Here is a 24,278-nt window from a genome sequence, read left to right on the forward strand (position 1 = left end):
ATGATCTCGTGCATCTCTGTATACATGTATCTATCCAACCACTGTTCCTTTGTTAATCGCGGGTTCCTATTCTCCTGCATCATGAATTCGTGGATCTTCCTATCCAACTAGTCTCCAATCTCCTTCTTAGTTGGATTCTAGTGATACAACATCACACATCTCTTATGCAGATTCCGGTCCCGACAACGGAACCATTTGCTGCCTTGAGGGGCACTGACCCAGGTTTAGCGTTAATTAGCCAAACAGATCCCTACACTACTGCCCTTTTTGGCATCATCTCGTGGAGCATGGACTGAAGTCTCACCCGAAGCAGTATGGGGGGATGCTGGAGCCAAGTTTCCGCACCCTGATATGGTTGTGATGTTGTTTGTTTCCTTCTATCCCTGCCTTTGCATAGTTCACTTCGCTCTAGGGCTTGCAAGACTAGCCCTCTATTTCATTCTTTCGTACCACCGCGAAAGGGTATGATCGACATTTGTGTAGCCCAAACCTGCTACTCAGGTACTTTCGCACTGCTATGGTAGCGTGCCATGCAGATTCCCCAATTAGTCTAAGTGATTTTCTTATCTCATCAAATACTTAAAGTTAACACTGCGTAAGCAGATATTCGTAATTGCGTTCAATTATTCAATGTAACTGCATTCATTCGTGCATCATATAAGCATAATAAAGGAAATTCATACATAAAATATCTAGACACATCAACAGAACAAAGAAATAGAAATTGCAGAATATCTCCTCTTATTAATATCTTCCAAGTGTTACAACTTCTGTCCACCTTGCGCACACAGCTGCAGGGGTCCGCACACTCATTTGAGGACTTCTACCCTAGGCCTCTGCGCACTCAGCTGCAGAGCCTCTACCTATGCTATGACCCAAGACTAAGACTTCTTCTTCAAAGCTATCACTCTATTACATGATCTACCATTCTCTATGTTTCTATCTTTTTTATGTCTCTAACTACTTAGAGCTTAGCTCTTTTTATACAATCCCATGGTCCGTGGACCATGGGTAGGTCTCTTACAACGGACTTTACTTTACAAAACTAAGGGAGGACTACCATTTTTGACACATAATACCTTCATGCTCTGCGACCACAAAATGTGGAGTATTTACAATTATATTATAAATAATTGACTTAAACATGGGCTTTTAGCCCCAAAACTTCCCTTGGGCGATCTTGCTCCCAACAGAGGCAGACTCAACTACCAGTCATATTGAAAGATTATGTTTTAATGTCAAACATTTTAAATGTTATAGATCCTGTTGTAGCTTATATTGTGTTTAAGCTTGTTTATCACTTTATTCACAATGTGTGGTTTAAAAATCATTGCAGGGGTTCAACCTTAATGAAGCTCTCTTATATTCTTTACATCCGCAGAGTCTAAGGGAAATGAAGTATTTTGTTTATTATACATTGAAATCGCAAAAGAAAGAATTGTAAAAGAATCGGCCCCGGAGTAGCCAAAGTTACTATACAAACAAATCAAGTCATTATATAAACAGTTATATGGAGCTAGACCTAATATATATATATATATATATATATATATATATATATATATATATATATATATATATATATATATATATATATATATATATATAAGTGCATATTGAAACGAGAAAGAAATAAAGAAATATATCAGATTTACAAAGGAAACAAGTGTTAAAGTGTTAACACCAGACCCGAAATACTATAAGTTGTGTTTTATAAAGTTCGGTGGGTCCACAATGATATGTATGATTGGTTCTGCTGATAGCGAGATTGCGATTTGCGATCGCGGGCCGGATCCAATATATATATATATATATATATATATATATATATATATATTATATTTAAAAGCTTGGCGGGTCCGTAAAGTGTTGAATGCATATGTATTGGTTCATTCACCGATTACCGATTATGATTCACGATAGCCAGACCTGAAAGGTATACACATCGTGGTTTTAAGTCCCATCAGGTCTGCCACACCACTGAGCTATGTATGTTGGGTTTTGCCAATTGCGACATGCGATGGCCGAACCCGATATGATATACAATGTATTTAATAACTCTGGCGGGTCCGTAAAGCACCTTACGTATACGTTAACAGCACCAATTACGATTTGCGATTGGGTTACAAACTTGATATTATATATACCATATTTTATACTTCCAACGGGTCCACTATATTATAGTTTGTTAAGGTTTTTGGGTTAATACCCCAATTGAAAGCACTGATTGCGATTGCAATAAAGGTATCCTTGATAGTAGTGCATAGCCTGTATTAAAAGAGGAAAAAGCATGTTTTATGCCATATTTCTATTATAAAAGAGATATAATAGAAATAACACAAATATGAAGGATTTATGTGTAAATCCAATGTTACGTTGATATAACAATGAAAAGCATCGATTGTGATATGCGATGGGATTAAGTATCCGATGGATTTATGAAACAAATTCAATCCTTTTTTAGTTCCACGGTAAACTAAAGGTTTGCGTTATTTTCATTATATGAAGGGAAAATCAATGTTAAAGCTAGATTTGAAGAAAAAGGCAGTTGGTCGAATTTCTTGGTGTTTTGGCCAATTGAAATGCACCTGATACATGTGTAAGCCCAGGTTATGCACAAGTCAAACACAGTTTATTATGATTAAAGCAGATTAATTATTATTAAGGCACATACAGAGGAATTGGGCAGTAGATTAACAGAGCCGAAATGCCAACAGTTATTGTCATTGTTGAGTTGTTTTTTGTTATTTTATATTCTTTGAGATGTCCTTACCCTCTGTGTAATATTTTGTAACAATTCTTACTTCATATAGTTAGAGAAGCATTTTTAGTAGTTTGACAATTTTAGAGATCAGGAATTGTTTCATAAACGTATAAAAGGAGGAAAATTTACAGAGAAAGGGTTGATGGTTCGAATTTTGGAGAACCTTGAGACTAGGCCACTGTTTCCTGATATAATTGTTGATTAATGAAAGAATAAAAAATTTCCATGAATTGTTGGGTATAATTTTGTAACCATCTCTGTTATGTGTCATCTTATGTTTTCTTCCTTCAACTATAGTAATGAAGTTGCAGGTCTTTATTTGCTTATGTAGATAAAGTTAAAATTCCTTAAAAGAGCGCTAATATACTTGAAGTTTCCACCTTCCTTTCTAAGTTATAGATAATAGTTTCTGTGAAAGACCAGCATATTATACTTAACTTCTCCAAGAGTCACAGATAGTAGTTTCTGTGTTAAACAACATATTGTCTATGAATTAGTTCTCAGTTTCATATTTCTTCTAAGTTATAGATAGTAGTTTCTGTGAAAGATCAACATATTATCTTTAACTTCTCCTTCAAGCATTCTTCATTCATCATTTATATCTAGCAACAAATGGCATTCTGAGATGTTCTGGTCATACATGTATTAAGGGTTAAACCCCAAGTTCTCTGGGTCCTTCATTTGAGGACACAGCAAACAATAAAGTGACAAAGAAGTGACAGTAAATAATATTTATTAATGTCTTAAGCACAATTTCTCTACAACAAGGAAATTGGTTTCTTAAGGAACAAAATTAATTGGCGCTACTGCTGGGGAGAGAAGACAAGAACACTTTTCCTTGGGTTTTCAATATTTTCCTTTGGTTGTTCAGTGAGGACGAAATACTTGGCTGTTTCGAATAAAAGTAGTAAAAGGCGACTCCATTGTAATAAAGACCACAACTTGCAAATCAATAGAATAAGAAAACTTTTCTAGGGTTCATTAAGTTTGAAGTTGATTCTTGAGAGTGACAAGTTTCAAAAGTTGGTTGTACATTCACACTTGTGGTTTTCACTTACCACATTGATTGGTGGCTCCACTGTACTTTGAAGTTTTCTTTTCTGGGTTTTAATGACTCTCCCTACATTTTTAGTCCATAAATTTGATCCATTTGATTTTACTGGGATTACCAGCTATCCTCATGACATGCCTACATATTATGTCTGGGATGAGTATCTTCCAAAATTCAGTAGAAAGGAATATGAAGATCTAACTCAACATCTCTAAGAGTTTCATTAATGCATGGACTAGCAGGGTATCATTCATGAAGATGTGAAGATGAAGTTGTTTTTCTTTTCTTTAGACCTAGAATCTAGGGCTTCGTTCATGTCTCTGCCTCTTTCAAGCAATTCATCTTTGAAAGATATCCATTTAGTATTCAATTATTATTGTAGAACTTATTATCCACACAAGTTTCTTTTTGAAGGTTGTTGTGAATAGTATGATTTTAAAGAAACTTTAAAAACTCATGATAATCCTGTTGAGGAAACTGATGATATTGTTGATAATATATCAAACATTCAGAGAGATTATAGCCAGATTAACTATGAGAAAGTCTCTGAAAATGAGGGACTATTATTTTCTCAAAATGATGCAGAGAAGTTTATAAAGCATTCTTCTTCAATAATCTCCCAAGTAAAGAATTGGTTGACTATGTTCCAAGCAGATCGAACATCATTTTCTCAAAATGATGTGGAGAAATTTATAGAACATTTCTCTCCAATAATCTCCCAAGCAGAGAATTGTTTGACTCTGTTCTATGCAAATCAAGAGATTATTCAAATGGAGGAAATTTCAAACATGCATGAAGAATCTCTGCTCAGTAGTCGAGAAGAGGACGGAATGATTAAGTTGCAAATAAATCCCCAGAGTTCCTATTTTGTTAAATTTGATGATCCTCCTATTTATAACGAAAATGGTTTAAATGGGGAGCAGGATGAAGCTCTTCAAGTTCATCAGTTGGGTGTTGAACATACAGGAAGAAACCAGCAAGAGGGATATGTTGGACAACAATATATTGAGCCATCTATCATAGAAAAAGAGGCTATCTCATGTAAAAAGGAAGCTGATAAAGAGGTTGTATATCATTGCATTGAAGAACACAATGATGCCCATGGATCAAAGGTAAACAATATATTTGAAGTTGATCGTATGTCATATAGTAATGTGAAAAAATTTCTTTTTCTTCCTAAGGCTATAATTACAAATTATTTTCAATTAAAGCTTAAAGATGAAAAGTGGAGACATGAAAGTGACATAGATCATTTTCTTAAAGATGTTGCTGATTGTTCTGTTGAACATATTATCCCAACAAAAGGTTTAATCGAGTAGAAACCTTCATACATGGAGAATTTATTTTTTGAAGCTGATCAAGAACATATTTTTTCTCATACTTTTGAAGATCCCATGGAAGATTACATGGAAGAATTTATTAGCAGTCTACACATATCATTTTGTGGATATACTCCTAATTTTTATTGTGAGCTGCCTTCATACATAGTTTATTGTTCATTCAAGATGAATTGTTTTTTAAAGATTCACTGGCAGAATGGTTCTAGATTAAGCACTCAAATGCTAACCTGGTACCATTGGAAGATTGACTTCACCTGATGGAGATCAATCATGTACATATGTAGGAACTTGTACATAAATAAGCTCAAGTGTTGAGCATTTGGTTTCTAGTTGCAGTTCTTCAGTTTAATCATTAGTTGATGAATAAGGGTGACTTTCCCAGTTGGAAACTGGTTTGTAGAGGTGTCAGACTTCAAGATTGTCAGGTTTCAGTTGTCAGATTTTAGGGTTTTCACAGTTTTGGACTCCATGCCCAACTAAGGCTACTGATCTATGATTCTCAATATTTTGTTATCAGAACGCAAGCATCTAATCACTACAGATATTGGTGTGGGTTCACTGTACAAATTTTCACACAGTTAATCTTGGTGAAGAAATATATGACTCCATGCCCAATGGATAAGGCACTAATCTATGGTTCTTAGTGCTTCTGTGGCAAAAGCACTATCCCCAGTTGGAGCTAGATGTTGTAGCTTATATTGTGTTTAAGCTTGTTTATCACTTTATTCACAATGTGTGGTTTAAAAATCATTGCAGGGGTTCAACCTTAATGAAGCTCTCTTATTTCTTTTTACATCCGTAGAGTCTAAGGGAAATGAAGTATTTTGTTTATTATACATTGAAATCGCAAAAGAAAGAATTGTAAAAGAATCAGCCCCGGAGTAGGCAGAGTTACTATACAACAAATCAAGTCATTATATAAACGGTTATATAGAGCTAGACCCGATATATATGTATATATCTATATATATATATATATATATATATATATATATATATATATATAAGTGCATATCGACACGATAAAGAAATAACGAAATATATCGGATTTACAAAGGAAACAAGTGTTAAAGTGTTAACACCGGACCCAAAATACTATAAGTTGTGTTTTATAAAGTTTGGTGGGTCCGCAATAATATGTATGATTGGTTCCGCTGATAGCGTCGATTTCGATCTGTGTTCGCGGGCCAGACCCAAAATATATATATTACATTTAAAAGCCTGGCAGGTCCGTAAAGCGTTGAATGCATATATATTGGTTCATTCACCGATTTCTGATTTCGATTCACGATAGTCAGACCTGAAAGGTATATACATTGTGGTTTGAAGTCCCGTCGGGTCTGCTACACCACTGAGCTATGTATGTTGGGTTCCTCCGATTACGACATGTGATGGCTGGACCTGATATGATATACAATGTATTTAATAACTCTGGTAGGTCCGTAAAGCGCCTTACATATATGTTAACAATGCCGATTGTGATTTGCGATTGGGTTACAGACCCGATATTATATATACCATATTTTATACTTTCGGCGGGTCCGCTATATTGCAGTTTGTTAAGGTTTTTGGGTTAATACCCCAATTGAAAGCGCCGATTGCGATTGCGATAAAGGTATCCTCGATAGTTGTGTAGAGCCCATATTAAAAGCAGAAAAAGCATGTTTTATGGCATATTTCTATTATAAAAGAGATATAATAGAAATAACGCAAATATGAAGGATTTATTCGTAAGTCCAACATTACGTTGATATAACAATGAAAAGCATTGATTGCGATATGCGATGGGATTCAGGATCCGATGGATTTATGAAACAGATTTAATTCTTTTTGAGTTCCACGGTAAACTAAAGGTTTGCATTATTTTCGTTATATAAAGGGAAAATCAGTGTTAAAGCCAGATTTGAAGAAAAAGGCAGTTGGTCGAATTTCTTGGTGTTTTGGCCAATTGAAATGCGCCCGATACATGCGTAAGCCCAGGTTATGCACAAGTAAAGCACAATTTATTATGATTAAAGCAGATTAATTATTATTAAGGCACATACAGAGGAATCCTGCAGCAGATTAACAGAGCTGAAAGGCCAGTAGTTATTGTCATTGTTTAGTTGTTTTTTGTTATTTTATGTTCTTTGGGATGTCTTTACCCTCTGTGTAATATTTTGTAATAATTCTTACTTCAGATAGTTAGAGAAGCAGTTTTAGTAGTTTGACAGTTTCAAAGATCAGCAACTGTTTCACAAATGTATAAAAGGAGGAAAATTTACAGAGAAAGGGTTGGTGGTTCGAATTTTGGAGAACCCTCAGACTAGGCCATTGTATTCCTGATATAATTGTTGATTAATGAAAGAATCAGAAGTTTCCATGAATTTTTGGGTATAAATTTGTAACCCTCTATGTTATGTGTCATCTTATGTTTTCTTCCTTCAAGTATAGTAATGAAGTTGTAGGTCCTTGTTTGCTTATGTAGACAAAGGTAAAATTCCTTAAAAGAGCATTCATATACTTGAAGTTTCCACCTTCCTTTCTAATTTATAGATAATAGTTTTTGTGAAAGACCAACATATTATCTTTAACTTCTCCAAGAGTCACAAATAGTAGTTTCTGTGTTAAACAACATATTGTCTATGATTCAATTCTCAGTTTCATAATTCTTCTAAGTTACAGATAGTAGTTTCTGTGAAAGATCAACATATTATCTTTAACTTCTCCTTCAAGCATTCTTCATTCATCATTTATATCTAGCAACAAATGGCATTCTGAGATGTTCTGGTCATACATGTATTAAGGGTTAAAGACCAAGTTCTCCAGGTCCTTCATTTGAGGAAACAACAAACAATAAAGTGAAAAATAAGTGACAATAAATAATATTTATTAATGTCTTAAGCACAGTTTCTCTACAACTAGGAAATTGGTTTCTTAAGGAATAACAGAGCCCACAAATTATAAAGAAGCTAGTCAATCTCATGAGTGGAGGGCTGCAATGAATGAAGAATTTGAATCTATAATAAAAAACAATACTTGGGAACTGGCTGAATTGCCTGAAGGAAAAATACCCATAGGTTTCAAGTGGCTTTATAAACCTAAATTTAATGCATAAGGGAGTATAAAAAAATTTAAAGTTAGACTGGCAGGAAAGGGTTATTCATAGAAAGAGGGAATTGACTATGACGAAACCTTTTCTCTAGTAACCAAATTGAATACTATTAGAATGTTAATTGTTGTAGCTACAAAATATTAGTGGAAGCTACACCAGTTAGATGTTAAGCCTGCATTTTTAAATGGTGATTTAAAGGAGGAGGTTTATTTAATGTAGCCTAAAGGGTTTGTTAAAGAAGGGAAGGAGCATTTAGTTTGTAGATTGAAAAAGGCTCTTTATGGTTTAAAACAGACACCCAGGTCTTGGTACGAGAAGATTGATTCATTTTTCTTACAACATGGTTTTCATAGGAGCAAGAATGATCCAAATCTATATACCATGTATGATGAACAGGCGCATATAATTTTGATTTCCTTATATGTGGATGACATGATTATAATAGGTAATGTAGATGCATTAATCAAAGAAATCAAATTGCATATGTCACATGTGTTTGAGATGAAAGACCTCAGAAGTTTATATTATTGTCTAGGTTTGGGAGTGTGGAGAGATGTAGGGCAGACTTTCCTTACTCAAGCGAAGTATGTTAGAGGGTTGCTCAAAAATTTCAAAATAGAATAGTGTAAGACAACATCAGTACCTTTGCAGTAGAACCTGAAATTATGCAGAGACGATGGCTCTAAGGAGGTGGAAGCTACTTTGTATAGGCAACTAGTTGGTAGTCTGATATATATGACTACAACTAGACCAGACTTAGCATACTCTGTTAGTGTGTTGAGCCAGTTTATATCTAAACCTCTTTAATGTCATTGGGTTGCAACAAAAAGTGTATTGAGGTATCTTCATGGTACTAGTGATTATGGCATTTTATAAACTGATACATCTGATGTTACTTTAGCAAGATTTTCAGACTTTGATTGGGCAGGTAACCTAGATGATCAACGATCTATCACGGGTTACGCATTCAATATTGGATATGGCGTAATAGCATGGAGCAGCAAAAAGCAGAACATTGTGTCTTTATCTTCAGTTGAAGTTGAGTACCAAGCAGTATCCACAACGACATGTGAAGCTATCTGGTTGAGGAGGTTTCTCCATGATGTAGGAGAAGAGCAGAAAGAAGCGACCATCATCAATTTTGACAACCAGAGTTCCATTAAGTTGACGAACAACCCAATGTTTCATAAGAACACGAAACACATAGATACTCAGTTTCACTTTGTAAGAGAAAAGGTCCAGTCAAAAGAAATTTTTATTGAATACTGTAAAACATGTGACAATATGGTTGATATTTTTACAAAGCCTCTTTGGAAAGTGAAGTTTTAATTGTTTAGGGGGATGTTAGGACTTCACGATAATCCTTTCTCCATTAAGGGGGAGAGTTGAAAATAATTAATATTGTATTGTATTAATGGAGAAACGGTTACATGGTTGTAATATAACTCCTTAAGTTAGGATTAGTTCCTAGGTTATCGGAGTTTGTTCTCACCTCCCTATTCTTTTCAGATGTATTTATTGTCTCATCTTTGATTAATCGAAGATGAGAGTGTATGCTTTATTTTGTGTAGTCTCCAGGTGTAGCTTGCTCACCTATGAGCTGCTAGTTAATTCAATTCATGCTTTTCTTTCCAGTTTTCTAACAATAATATGCAATTATGGAGATTGCAATATCCCTTTTAAAAAAGTATTAATGGTTTTGTAATCAATTTGTTTATATATGTAAATTGGAATTTTCCAACATGCTTGTATGAATAACCAATCAAAAATTTCTTATTATCAATGTTGAATTATAAATAACCAAATACCTCAATTTACCAACCAGTGAAATCTATATTAACTCGATTTTAAACCTTAACACTAACTAGAATTAGATATTTTTAATTTAATTTAGTTACATTTAAACTAAACCACACAACATAACTACAATATAACCTTTATTATTGTTTTAATGACCAATTTTGAATATGACTTAAAAACATCCACAATCAAAATACTAATTTTCAATCAATTTCCAAAACAACATTTTGAAAATATATTGATTAATGAACATGAAATTTTATTCTTACAATATATTTGAAATGAAAATTTAAAAATGAAGGTTAGTTAAATAAAATATTAATCTTTGAAATTTTTAGATGGTATAAAAAGTTATTGTCCATTTGATTATCACTATGACCACGTCTTATCATCATATCATCTACGATATAGGAACATCACACTTAACTTTATATATAAAATTAGAAAGTTTCTTATAATATAAAATGTTTTACGTTTTACAAAACTAAAATTAAATTTTTAAGTTTTCTATATATTATTATAAGTGTAAATTTTAATAATTTAAATGTTGCAAAAATGTTTAATTTTAAATTTATTTATACATTTTAAAATATTTTTTAAATAACAAATATATAAAGTATAGAAGAATATTACATAAAAATATTTATCATCATAATTATTTATTGATATTTTGAAGAGTTGGCTGAGTCTTTCACGTGTTAACTCTGTGACAACTAACTCAACAACTTTTAACTTATGTTCATTCAATTTTTATTTTTTATTTATAAACCCCAATTTTATATTATTATTGGTAAATAGGTCAACAATCAGTTCGACCGGAGATATGTATGGAAAATTAATTAACTTAATTTATGTATATTCGTTATTTAATAACATATAATTATATGATTATAGAAAGGTTTGTAAATCCGATTCTAACTTCATCGCGAACACAACGATAGAGTTGGATGAGTTATTTGCATGGGGTCAACTACATGGTTATTGGAAAGGAAGACAACTTAGTCACATTTTAGTTGAAGGTAGAGTTGAAGCAAAAGTAGTGAGGGCTCAAAATTTTGTTGGATTTTTTAGACCGAGCTTAAAAAATTAGGTATGGAAAATGTTTTCTTTTCCATTTTCATTGTTTTCATTTTTGTTGGCGGGTTCGCTTAGTTTTGGGAGGTTGGGGAGGATCGAAATAGGTGTCTAGTAGTAGAGGCTCTACTACGAGCCATTGGGAACAAGAAGGTTTGAGGTGGGGGTGGGGTGGATACCTTTTCTTATTTAGATACTAGAACTAAGGATGTGTTAGGGGTTTTGTCATTTATTTTGACTCACGTTTTTTATAACTTTCGAGGAGGTGATTTCATTGTTGATTTCATAGTTTTTTTTGGCAGAGTTTATATAAACATGGTGCTGGGAGAAGTTCCATTAGTGTTACAAAAAAATATCGTCACCATGATTATTTTTAGTCAGTATGGGTCTATCATCACTTGTACTGTCCTCCTAAGCAAGTCTCAGACCTCATCTCTTCAAATCAAGGTTTGGAAATGAGAGAAAGACATTAAAAATCAATGTAACTCTGGTTCCGCACTTTCTCTCATGGTCACCTACGGTCCCACACCTTCTGTGTACAAAATCTGCGGACCTGCCCGCTCTTTCCCTAACGGTGTAGGTGCAGACCCTTGTGAAAGTTAAAAGGTGCAAGTTTTATCTTAAAAAACTCACTTTGGGTTAATTCTAGAGGTTTCTAGAAGGAATTTTGACGTGGATTGTTCGCTCTGAGGTGGTTCATGCATCCCAAAAGAGAAGGAGCTAATCCCTTGATGAGAGGAGCTATCCCTTTGAAGGAGGGCTTTATCCCTTTGAAGGAGGACCTAATAACCTCCCTCCATTGCACTATAAATACAAGCATTAGGCTGGTTGCTAGGGAGGTTAGAAGCTGAACATTTTTTAGGGTAAATGCTGGTGAAATCAAGACTTCCTAGTTGAGCTTAAGGGGAGAGATCTCACATCTTTTTGGCTTCATTGGGGAGTGAGTGAAACTCATCAAAGTAGAGGAGACTTCTTGCTGGACCCTGGTAGGAGCTTGTACAACGTCAACGCAAAGGTTGTAAAGTTCTTCTTCTTTTGAATTAATACAATCAAACTCATTTTTCTCAACAAGTATCTCATGTTATTTGTTTCATGGACTCCATGACTTTCATGTTAAATATGTTTTATGCAATTGGCTTTTCAGGTGCTATTAAATTTGTTTGCCTTGTTTGTGTTTGCAGATTCACGAAACGGAGCTCATTTGGATCGAAGGAGCGAGGGCATCCACAAGCTTGCGTTGGACCTAAGGTAGGCCCTAAAAACACTTGTTTGCTATTGTTTATCAAAGCATATTTAGAGAAAGATAGTGTCTGGTTGGTTTGCTTGTCATTAGGTCTTCTTTAGATTCTAGGAAGGTCTATCTTGTCCGCAAGATCGACTTATTCCATGTGACAAAATGGCGACTCCGCTGGGGACTTGATTGTTTTCCTTGTTTTTACTTTGACCTGAGAAACTCTATTTTTGTTTCTGTTTTTGGCTTGTTGTGTGTAAAATTAGGTAGAGTTTGTAGATCCAGGGTTATTTTTTGTTTTTCATAGCTTTAGGAGAGGACAGCACCCTAGCCGTTTGACACAGTGTGTACCTACCCGTAGCTTGGCTTTTAGCATAGAGCGGGACCGCCCCTGTGCCAACTGTCGGCCTGCGGACCATGTCAAAATTTTGAAAACCCTAAGATTTCCTCTGTTAGTCAGCTTAGTTTGTGTTTAGAAATTGTTATCCACTACCCAGACCTGCATATAACTTGTCAAAAGCTTTCCTTGGATTGATTTCATTAGTGTTAGGGTTTTAGGTGAAATTCCTAGGAGTTTTGCTTGTTGGGTTTGTTTTTCATTGTGGTTGTGTAGTGGCTCTGAGCTTAGAAGCTGTAGGGACTTCAGATCACCTTAGTGTCTACCAGCCTTCTTATGAGTCTGACCATTGATGAAATCTCCCCTTGTTTGAGGAATCCGCTTTGAGTTTTCTCTTTACAAAACTTTGAAAAGCTTGTGTTTGAAAGTTTGGATTTTCATTTTCAAAAACAAACAAAAAATTAGTTGTTCTTGACTTATTTGTGATTCTGCATAAATTGGTCCTTAGCTTACATCTAGCTAAGTAAAACATCCTTAAAGAAGACTTTTAGTAGGCTTTGACTTCAAATAGGTTTTGATAATTTGTAGATCTCAAAGTTAGTCATTTTCATAGTTTTGAGTGTTTTATTAAAAAATATAAAAATCTCTTTTTGAAAAAAGTTTGTTTTGTAGTGTTTGAGTGCTTTGAAACGAAAAGGGAATTTTTTTTGAAATAACTCGTTGTCTCGTTTTGAGTGCTTTGGAAAGGAAAAAGTTCTTCTTTTAATTTGTTTAATTGAGAAAGATTTGTGTTTACAAAGTATTTGCATTCTCAAACTCTTTCTTAGTTTAGAAGTTCATCGAAGAGAAAAAGATTGTTTACATCATCTTAGGTGCATTTTTAGTGATTTTGAGTCAAATCTTCATACCACGAGTTTCATCTCCGCACCTTTTGACTTAAACAAAAACCACTAAAATTAACGCTTAAAGTAAAATTTACCCAGTAACATTTTTATTTCTAGGGCTCTGATACACCAACTTAGCTTAGGCTAGTGTCTTGGAGTAGGAGAGTAATTAACTCTCCAAGACAGTAAAAACAAACAAGTAGTTGTATCTTATGGTAGGGAAGAAATCCAATTGTTGCATTTATGCTCCGGGAAAGCTCCTCTTAAAGGAGAAGCACGAGATCATGTCCGAACCAGTGTGGGAATCAATCCTTCCTCATTGGGAATGACGCCAGATATTCACGTATTAAAAACGGTAAACCTCGGATTAACCATTGTCGAGGAGCCTGGGGTCACTTGTTGGTAAACCTTGGATTATGTCAAGGAGCCTTCAAGGGGATTGAGCTTGCTACTCTTCCCTTGCATGCATATCGGATCGTATACTGTTCCCCCAGGTATATTTGTCTCAGTTGGTAACCTTAGTGGCCATATTATTTAGGACTCTTCATGAGGTGAGAGTGGTAGGAAGATCCCACTGTACCTGGAGCAGACGCTGGCTAAACTCGCTTGGACTTTCTGGGGGGTTCACTTCACTCGAGACGGCTAAGTGGAGGAACTTGTGCCAGTATATTTATTAAGCAAGTTGCCAGGGTAGCTATTCCAACTGCCATTTCTGTATTGAACTCTGTGACATTGGATTTCATCACCAACTAGTGTCTTCGGTACGGAAAGTTACTGTTTGTGTGTGTTTGATCTCCTAGATTCTTTAGGCGTGTGATTCAAATTTGTTTGGTTCCTTAGAGACTTTAGGTGCTTTTCATTGAGATTTTACTTTTTTTGCGTGTGAAGTAGTTAAAGTTTTCAACTGTGGTTGAATTACCAAGACAGTCCCGTAGACTTCGGGGCCAGTCTCCTAAGTTTGTAAACGTGGCTGAGTTACTGAGGAAGTCCCGTAGACTTCGGGGCCAACCTCCTGAGGAATTACTGAGCCAGCTCGAAGGCTTGAAAGTCCTCATAACTCCTAGAGACAGTAGAGTTGGATCACCTGAGGAAGGAGAATCTTCTTTGATAGTACATCCTGATTTTCAACCGTTAGTAGCAGAGTATAATCCACAGTCAGTGTCTGTTTCCGAAATCGCTCGTAGCTTTTCATCTACTAGTGATATAGGTGAAGAACCCGAAATATCCAAGCCTGAAAGTGAATTTGCTGCTACTCCGACATCGGGGTTTGTTTCTCCAACTTCTAGTGGTCCTGGTTCACCTAGGGTAGAAAGAGTAATCACCCAAGATCTTCCCTCTGGACTTATTGCTATTGAAAAGAGTAATCACCCAAGATCTTCCCTCTGGACTTATTGCTTCGGAAGAGGAAGTAGGCATCCCTATCCTTGAAAATCAACCTGTTATTGAACTAAGGGAGCGTGAATCAATTTTTTACAGTCTACCTAGGAGTAGTTCTTGGTATCTTTCTTTGACTAATTTTCTAGAAAACTCAGGGTTAAGTTTTTCACCACCTCGTGCTCTTTATCACCCAACACCTAGAGGTTTTTATACTCCCGTCAATATGGCAGGACAGTCATCCATGTTTACTCAATCGCCCGAATCTTTTTTGTACGGCGGTCCTTCTGTTCCCTCCGGGTATCAGTCACTTTCTGGTACTTTTTCGGGAGCATCTCCTTAACCCATTGAGCAAGGGTTGTTAACTGGAAACAATGGTACTAAGCCATTGAGTGTAGAAGACATTCTTATGATGTCAGGTTCTATTCCCAATCCTCAACATCAAGGTGGCTAGTTACCGCCTGGGGGGTAGCCTCAATTAACGCCTGGGGGGCAACCTCAAGAACAATACATACCTATGGGACAGTACGTTCCTCAAGGTCAACCCTAGACTCAATATGTACCCCAAGGTCAACCCCAGTATCAATTTATACCTCAAGGTCAACCCCAGTATCAGTATATGCCTCAAGTGTATCAACCCCAAGGTCAATACTCGAATCAAGGTTTCCAACCACCCCAAGGTCAAACGTATGTTCAAGGAATGGGAAATGTACCTTTCAATTATCAATCCTACCCTCAACCCGGTTATGGCCCTCAGTATTCTCAACCTGTTATGGGTCAGTACCCCAGAATGAATATAGTGTGGGATCCATCGCAAAATCAACAGGTATTGCAGCCAAGTGTACAGCTGTCATCTCAAACTGGACAACCCTTAGTTTCTGGTACATCCCAGCAACTAGTCCAGTCTAACATTCAAACTTCTGTACCTTCGGTAGTTTCTCAGCCTCGGCCTAGTACACCTCGTACTCTTCCTCAAACGACTTCTACAACTGCCGCAACATCTGTTCAATCTACCCCACCTACTTCTGGAGTATCGACAGCTCCAGTTTCTACTGTTCCTGTATCTACTCCTCAGAGATCTTTAACACTATCTGGATCTACGATTCAAACTTCGGTTCAGATGCCTGTAGGAGAACCTGGTTTAAGTACGATTGTTACAAGTCAACCACAATTCACCTATCAACCGTACCAGGGACAGTACCAATTCGGTCCTGCTGTGCAGCAGCCAGTCTATCAGTATCAACCGTATCCTGGGTACGCTTATCAACAACCTCAACAACCCCAGTACGGTTCGGTTAATCCTGGTTTTCCAGGAGGATATAATATCCCGAACGCGATTCCTATTCCTAGTTATCCTGGATATCCTCCTCCTGGGGCTGGTCTCATGACCCAGAGTTTCAGGGATCCTAATCGGCAGTTACCGTTTGTCGCAACTTTGGACTTACCTGACTTGTTGCGCCTAACGAACGATCCCATTAATTATCTTCCGTTTTGGCCGCCAATGTCGAATAAGTTGCCCAGTGACATTCCCAAGTTTGAAGGTAAATCAGGAGAGGACCCATCAAACCATGTGATGACTTACCACCTCTGGTGTGCGTCTAACTCCATCACAGATGATTCAATCCATCTTAGACTTTTCCAGCGCACTCTAATTGGTCTCGTGGCCAAGTGGTACATTGAGTTACTGTGAGGCACTTTTTATAATTTTAGTCAGTTAGCTACCTCGTTTTTTACTCATTTTCAGTTGCCAGTCCAATATGACAATGGCATGGAATTGTTAACTTCGCTAAAACAATCGACATCCACTTACATTTCAGATCATATTCATGAGTGGAGACGTCGACGACGTTTAGTGAAGGTATTTATTCTAGATCAGATCTTGGCTGAGTGGTTTGTAAAATCTTTGTTGCCAAAGATCACTGAAGATGTTGCTAAAGCCGGAGTTGTTACTGAGGAGCAAGTAATTGCTCAAGCACAGTACCTTGACTTGGTCTCTACTCAGTCAGGTACGTTACACGAAAAAATCCACGATCTTCCCAAGCAAAATCAAATCACCGCAGCTCCTTCGGGATCTCATGCCGCCGATGGTATGATTGGCACAGTTAACACTAAAAGTAAGAAGAAGTCCTCCAAGAATTCTTCCCCTATCATAACCTTGCTTGATTCCCTAACAGGAGATTCTTCTGCAGAGATCTCCGTCGATATTCACGTTGTAGAGTCATCTACAGCGAAATCAAAATCCGGTGGGAAGAAGAAAGAAAAGAAGAAGAATAAAACAGACAAAAGTTCAAAGGAGAAACCTGAAAAGGCGGAATCCAATGATGAAAAGCGCAAACCTCGTTATCCTTGTCTCATCTGTGATGATGAACATTTTACAAGAGACTGCGCTCATCGTGCAGAGGTTGCGAAGATTGTCAAGGGTTCCCAAACTCCTGCTGTTTTGAAGGATCCTTTTCCGACTCAAGACAGTAAGATGATAGGTTCATCCTCAAATGCCAATGAAGAACCCATACTGATGATGTCCCATGTTAGGATTGTGACTTGATCGCAAGATTATGGTAGTAAAAGTCCTGTTGATGGTAAAGAAGCAGAATCTTCTCATTCTAATCCATCAACCTCAGCTCCCGGTTCCGATCCACTACAGATCGAGAAACCTAATCTAGACTTGGTAATCAAACCGCCCGCCAAGGGTATACTTCAAAAGTCAACTTTCAATCCACATGTGAGAGTGGCTTAGAATTATAACATTGTTGAGGATTTAGCTATTTCACCCTTAGCATTGTCGGCTTTGGAAGTGCTGCAATCATGTCCAGCACAGCGTAAATTGCTTTTGTCGGCTATAGGAGCTGTTGATGTTCAGGACCCGAACCTAATAATCTTCGATCTAGAAAATAGTACACCACGTTTGCCTCATAAAATGGCTTTCCAGATTCCAGTGATAGTAAAAAACAGTCCTATTCATCGGACTGTAATTGATGAGGGAGCCTCAACGTGTATTATGTCGATACAGTGTTGGAGATTGCTTGGTTCTCCTTCGCTAAATCAATCCTTGACGATTCTAAAGGCCTTTCATGGCCGTGGGTTTCATCCTTTTTGCATTCGACAGGATTTACCTATAGGGGTTGAAGGAAAAACCGTTAGTCTATATGTGGAGGTGGTTGATGCCCCTCTAGATTATAACCTTCTCTTGGGTCGAAGTTGGTCTTACGCTATGACAGCGGTCGTTTCATCGGTCTTTCGAGTAATAAAGTTTCCACACAATGGGAAGGTCGTAACAATAGACCAGCTGGCTTACTTTTCATCCGACCCAGCCTCTTCGGAGAGTATTCAGCATGTTGGTAAAACGACTATCCCATATAAGGATGTTGGAGTAGGATTAGTTAAAGATGTCGGTTTACTGGGAACTTTTCCTTTTTCTCCAATCAACGCATCGTCTTCATTTGCAACTATTCATATGATTACATCAGGCACCATTGTTTATGATGATCCCTGGATCATTCCTTCTGAATCTGAGATAGACTCATTTGGTCATGCCATACCTTTAAGTCGATATGAAATTGCCTATGAAGCCGTGCAGTCTTTTGCCGACCCATTTTCAACCGAAAATGACTTAATGAATGTGGTTCGTAAGGAATCACTTTTCACATCAACCTCAGATTTGACCACGTTTTCTGAACTTGTTCACTCTGATGAGCAAATTCATGAAATCCTATGTGTAGATGATTTACCATGGGAAGATCTCCATCACAGATCTTCGTTTTTACCTGAGGATGATCATTTTGAAAATGATTTCTCATCAATTTTTACGACTGAATATGTCAAGGAACCTTAGAATCCAATGAAACATCTTGATTCAGAGTTAAATTTGGGAAACATCTCTCGAACTATTCCTATTGACATTTCGGTTAAGCCCGGAATTGTTGAGAACATTCATATAGGTGCCTCGTGTACAAATGACGAAATTCAATTATATAAGGCCCTATTTCAAGAATTCTACGACGTGTTTGCCTGGTCCTATGAGGAAATGCCAGGAATTGATCCCATGATTGTAGTTCATGAGATCAAGACTTACCCGGATGCTAAACCCGTCCGGCAATGTTTGCGTCAGATTCACCCACAAAAAGCTGCTGCAATTAAAGCAGAAGTTGAAAAATTATTGAAAGCAGGTTTCATTTATCCGATCCCGTTAACGGATTGGGTATCGAATATTGTTCCGGTTAACAAAAAATAGGGAACAATAAGAATATGCATCGATTATAGGGACATTAATCGAGCCTATCAAAAGGACAATTACCCAACTCCCTATATCGATCAAATCATTGATGATTGTGCCGGCAGCAAAATATTTTCCTTCATGGATGGTTTTTCCGGATACAATCAAATCAATATTCTACCTGCCGATCAACCAAAAACGGCTTTCATTTGTCCATGGGGGACATTTGCTTATTGCAAGTTACCTTTTGGGCTTAAGAATGTCGGAGCAACTTTTCAAAGGGCAATGTCTTATGTGTTTCATGACATCAAACACATTGTGCAACCATATCTCAATGACTTGCTTGCTCATTCCTTACATCGAGCTGATCACCTTGTCCATTTACGAGCAATTTTTATGAGGTGTAGGCATTATCGGATTCGGTTGAACCCACACAAATGTGTCTTCTGTATAGAAATGAGTCGATTACTAGGATTTGTAGTTTCAAAAGCCGGCATTCATGTTGATCCCTCGAAGGTTGAAGCTATCATCAAATTGCCTCCTCCTTCGAGTCTTCGCCAACTCCAAAGTTTATAGGGGAAAGCAAACGTTTTACAATGATTCATTCCTAACTATGTCGAGGTTACAAAGGATTTTACCCGGTTGTTGAAGCAAAATACTCCATTCTATTGGGATGAGATAGCTCAGAAATCTTTTGATGCACTCAAACAGGCGTTGACCCATGCACTGTTGTTGCATCCTCCCAACTACAACCAGGATTACTTCTTGTATCTCGCCGCCTCTCATTCCACCATTAGAATGGTCTTAGTTCAGGAAGATGAATTCGGAATGGAACATGTGATATATTACCTTAGTCGAACTTTAAATCCAACTGAGCTAAAATACTCACATGTGGAGAAATTGGCATTGGCAGATCTTCAAGTTGTCCAACATTTTCGTCACTACATTCTACTACGCAAAACTACGGTAATTTCGGATTGCAACCCTATGATCTACATTTTGACCAAGCAATTGCTAGGGGGAAAGTACTCTAAATGGATCATTATCCTATAGGAGTTTGACTTGGAATTTGAGAAATCTAAGTCTAAGAAATCTTTAGTTTTTGCGGAGTTAATGTGTGACTTCTCGCGTGCTGACATGGAAATTGTGGCGGAGGAGCCCATTGCAGATGAATCCTTGTTTCTAATCAGCACTTTAGACCCGTGGTATGGGGATATCATCGTTTATCTCCAGACCCAATCCTTTCGGCCAGAAATTTCAAGGTCAGAACGTCGAAAAATTCGATTCCAATCCCAACAATTCAGGATTATTGGAGATACTCTTTATCGCCGTGGGGCGGATTCTGTTTTTCGACATTGCTTAACTCACGAGGAAGCTGAAAGGGTTCTAAATGACTGTCACTTTGGAGCATGTGGCAGTCATATGTCTGGGTTTGCCACAACCCAAAAGATATTGCGCGCTGTCTACTCCTGGCCGTCTTTATTTAAAGATTGTATTACGACAGTCCGAAAATGCCACAATTGCCAAATTTTTGATCGTAAGATGCGCGCTCCACCTGCTCCTCTCCACCCTATAATTGCCGTTGGTCCTTTTGCCAAATGGGGTATCAATTTTATTACATGTAACCCTCATTCGGCTGGGGGGCATGTGTATATCATCCTTGCGGTAGATTATTTTACTAAGTGGGCCGAGGTGATGCCTACATTTGAGGCAGATGGCAAGACAACTGCAATTTTCGTGTTCAATCATATAATTGCTAGGTTTTGTGTCCCGCAAGCGATAATCACTGATCATGGGCGTCATTTTCGAAACGTTATGATGACCGAACTTACAGGCCAGCTTGGTTTACGTCACGATAGTTCAACTCCTTATTATCCACAAGCGAAGGGTCTCGTCGAATCCATCAATAAAGTTTTAGTTATCATGATCCGACGAATCATTGGGATTCATCGGTCGAATTGGAACAAAATTCTATTTTCAGCGCTTTGGGCGTACCGAACTTCAGTAAAAACATCAACAGGGTTCACTCCTTTCCAACTAGTCTACGATTTGGAAGCTGTGTTACCCATTGAATGCGAAATCCCGTCACTGCAAATGGCCATCGAGTTACTTCCAGCCACTTCCGAAGAGGAAAAGAGTTTGTTATACTTGGCTCAATTAGATGAGAATCGACGTGATGCTGCATTGGCGATCGAGACTCACGCAAAACGAATGAAAGCTCAGTATGATCGAAATGTGACCCCTCGAAATTTTTCGGAAGGAGATCTAGTCTTAGTTTATGATCAAGCTAATTATAAATTAGGCACTGGAAAATTCGTTCCTATGTGGCATGGTCCCTATGTTGTCAAGCAAAATCTAGCCAAAGGGGCCTATGAATTGGTAGACTTTGATGGGGACTCTTTGGGTAAACCCAGAAATGGCCTTTACTTGAAGAGGTATTATGCTTAAAAGAATGGGTATGGAGATTTAGTTAGGATAGTTTTTCTTTCTAGCTGGTGTGTTTTAGTTTAAACAGTGTGCTTAGCTTAGAGAGTGTTTTTCGTCATTATTCCTGCTTATCTTGGTTTTACTCTTGATATTGCAAATGTAGATGCCTCTCCAAACATACATTCGTTTCACTGATGGTGCTTGTCGTAATACACGGAACATCTCTTCCGCAGCTTGGGTTATCTATTCGCCCTCTGACGAGTTAGTATCTATGCATGGGGTAAGCCTCGGTCAAACAACAAACAACATTGAGGAGTATAGTGTAGTGATTGAGTTATTATCTGAATCTATTTCATTTGGGATTCGGAGTTTGATAGTGAGGTTAGATTCTAAACTCGTTGTATTACAGCTTAATAGAGTGTATGCCATTAGAAATCCAGTGTTATTAAGATTATTTTTGAGAGTGCGTCTCTTGGAACGTGAATTTGATTATATTGAATATCAGCATATTCCAAGGTCTTTAAATACATTAGCAGATGCAATTGCTTCTCGAATGTTAGATAGACATTTGCAATAATCATACATGTAAATTTAAAACCATTCCATCACATGATTTACAAGATAAGCCAGTAATAGTGATATATATATATATAGGAGTGTGTCAGAAAATACATCGTCCTCGATCATAGGTTGAAAAACACCTTATGATCGGCAAAAATGATAAGTACAAAAAACAAAAATGTCACATGTGCCCACAATAGGCGATCATCCTATCACTGGTGATGATCTCTATAAGAAACCACTGCATGGGCCACCTTGCAAAGGAACCTCCTAAAAGGTCCCGGGACCCCAATCACATAGTGCTGAAGTCGACGAGGAATGTCGTCTATAGTGGTGTCAGGAATATCTCCTGTCAAGCGCTTGAGATGACCCTCCAACTCGGACAAAACCTCTGTTGATTCATCCTGTGGGGCTGGCGCAGGTGTAACTGGTTGCCTCCTCTTGTAAGGCCGGAGAGCAGCTGGTCGCTGTGGACCCATAGCTGCATTTGAATTTTTTACTATCAGTTTTGAGACGATAAAAAAAAAAAAAAAAAAAAATTAAAATAGAAAAAATGTTGAAAAGGATTTTACCTGACTCGTCCCACTGCTCTCCTGGTGGAAGAACCATGTCTGGGTCACCACGAAAATCTATCCCAGCGTAAGGGAAGTCCTGAATAGAAAAGACCTAGTTTTCCAGCCATTGGAAATACTCAGGTTTGAATTGAGCAACCTCTGTCCTCTCGTCCGGGTGACGGGCCATGACTGCGACCCATCGCATTAGTTTTGGCTCTCGAGGAAGCCCAGCTCCAACAGTAAGGTGTTGTGGGATTAGCATAGGAACCCTCTCCAGGCCAAAATTCACGACCAAAGCCCCATAACCAAGGTCTTTAGTTGTCCGTTTTTGGCCCTAGTCAGTTGGCCTTTCAGATTGGCCAACACGGCATCGCACCAGTTGAAGATGGTGCCTTGAAAGCAATCAACTGCCATACGCATCTGGGATCCGGTGGCAATATGTAATGCGGCAGCTCCGCAAAGTCTAGTGACAGTGAACGCAATCACCATGAGCTCAGGACGGGATATGGTCTTTATGTCTATCCCTTTGTGTCTAGCCTGGCTGTTGTAGTACTCTAGCCTAAGGCTATTGACAGACTGGCCACCTGGCCTAGCCCCAAACAGAGTCAAGTCTTCGCCTCTCTTAGGCAAACCAGTCAAGAAATATATGTCCGCTGGCTCGATTTCGAGCTGGTGGCCACCAATGAAGAAGCACTGGTCCTGTATGCTCCATCTGTCAACCAACCACTGTAAGAAATCCACCTGAGCCCTCATTCCAGGAATGGCCCAATATTTGTACAATCCGCACGCCCTCAAAGCATCAAGTGAAGGCTGATGATTCCATGCAGCAGCATCCACGTCCTCATGCTCTTGTTCATGCCAATCTAGCATGATGTACTCTCTGCATCAAGCATAAAGATGAATTAAATTGCTAGAAATTATTTTGTGTGGTCCATTTTTGAGAATTTTTGGGTTAAAAAACCCTTGCGGCGGGGACCGCACGCTCCAGGTTAGACACAGTGCGTGGGACCGCACTTTGTCTACACGGAAGGTGCAGACGCCGAGCTTTTTCCCAATGGAGAAAAAGTCGAGGTCCACAGGCCCACAATGGTAAACCTGTGGGCCCCTGCGCGCGGGTTTTGTGCCTAAAAACCCTCCCAAAAATGAAAATAAATGACTAAAACAAGAAATTAAACAGTTAAAAATGAAGAGTGGGATGATGTGGATTACCTGGAGAAGACGGCGTTTGATTCCGACGGTTGGATTTTCCGCAATCTTCACGAGAAGTTTTCTAAGCAAAAGCACTATTTTCTCACCCAAACTCAAACGGTAAAAATGAATTGACAAAACCCCTTTTTATAAGTTTTTTGAGTAAATAAATTGCAAATTTGTTTATGTTTCACTTTGAAAAGGTATTTTGCGACATTTTTATCCATTTCAAACAGGTATGAGTAATGTTTGTGTTTTTTTGTAGAATAAAGGATTATTCAGGCAAAATCTATCATTTTTGACAAAAAAACATGTAGAGTCATCTTTAAGCTCTTTTTTGACTCCTAAAACATGAAAAGATTGTCGAGTGTTTCTTTTAAACTCGT

This window comes from Pinus tabuliformis, chromosome 2_1 (assembly GCF_031772625.1).
Source record: "Pinus tabuliformis cultivar Carrire ecotype Pingquan chromosome 2_1, CPIR1, whole genome shotgun sequence".
Taxonomy (NCBI): Eukaryota; Viridiplantae; Streptophyta; class Pinopsida; order Pinales; family Pinaceae; genus Pinus; species Pinus tabuliformis.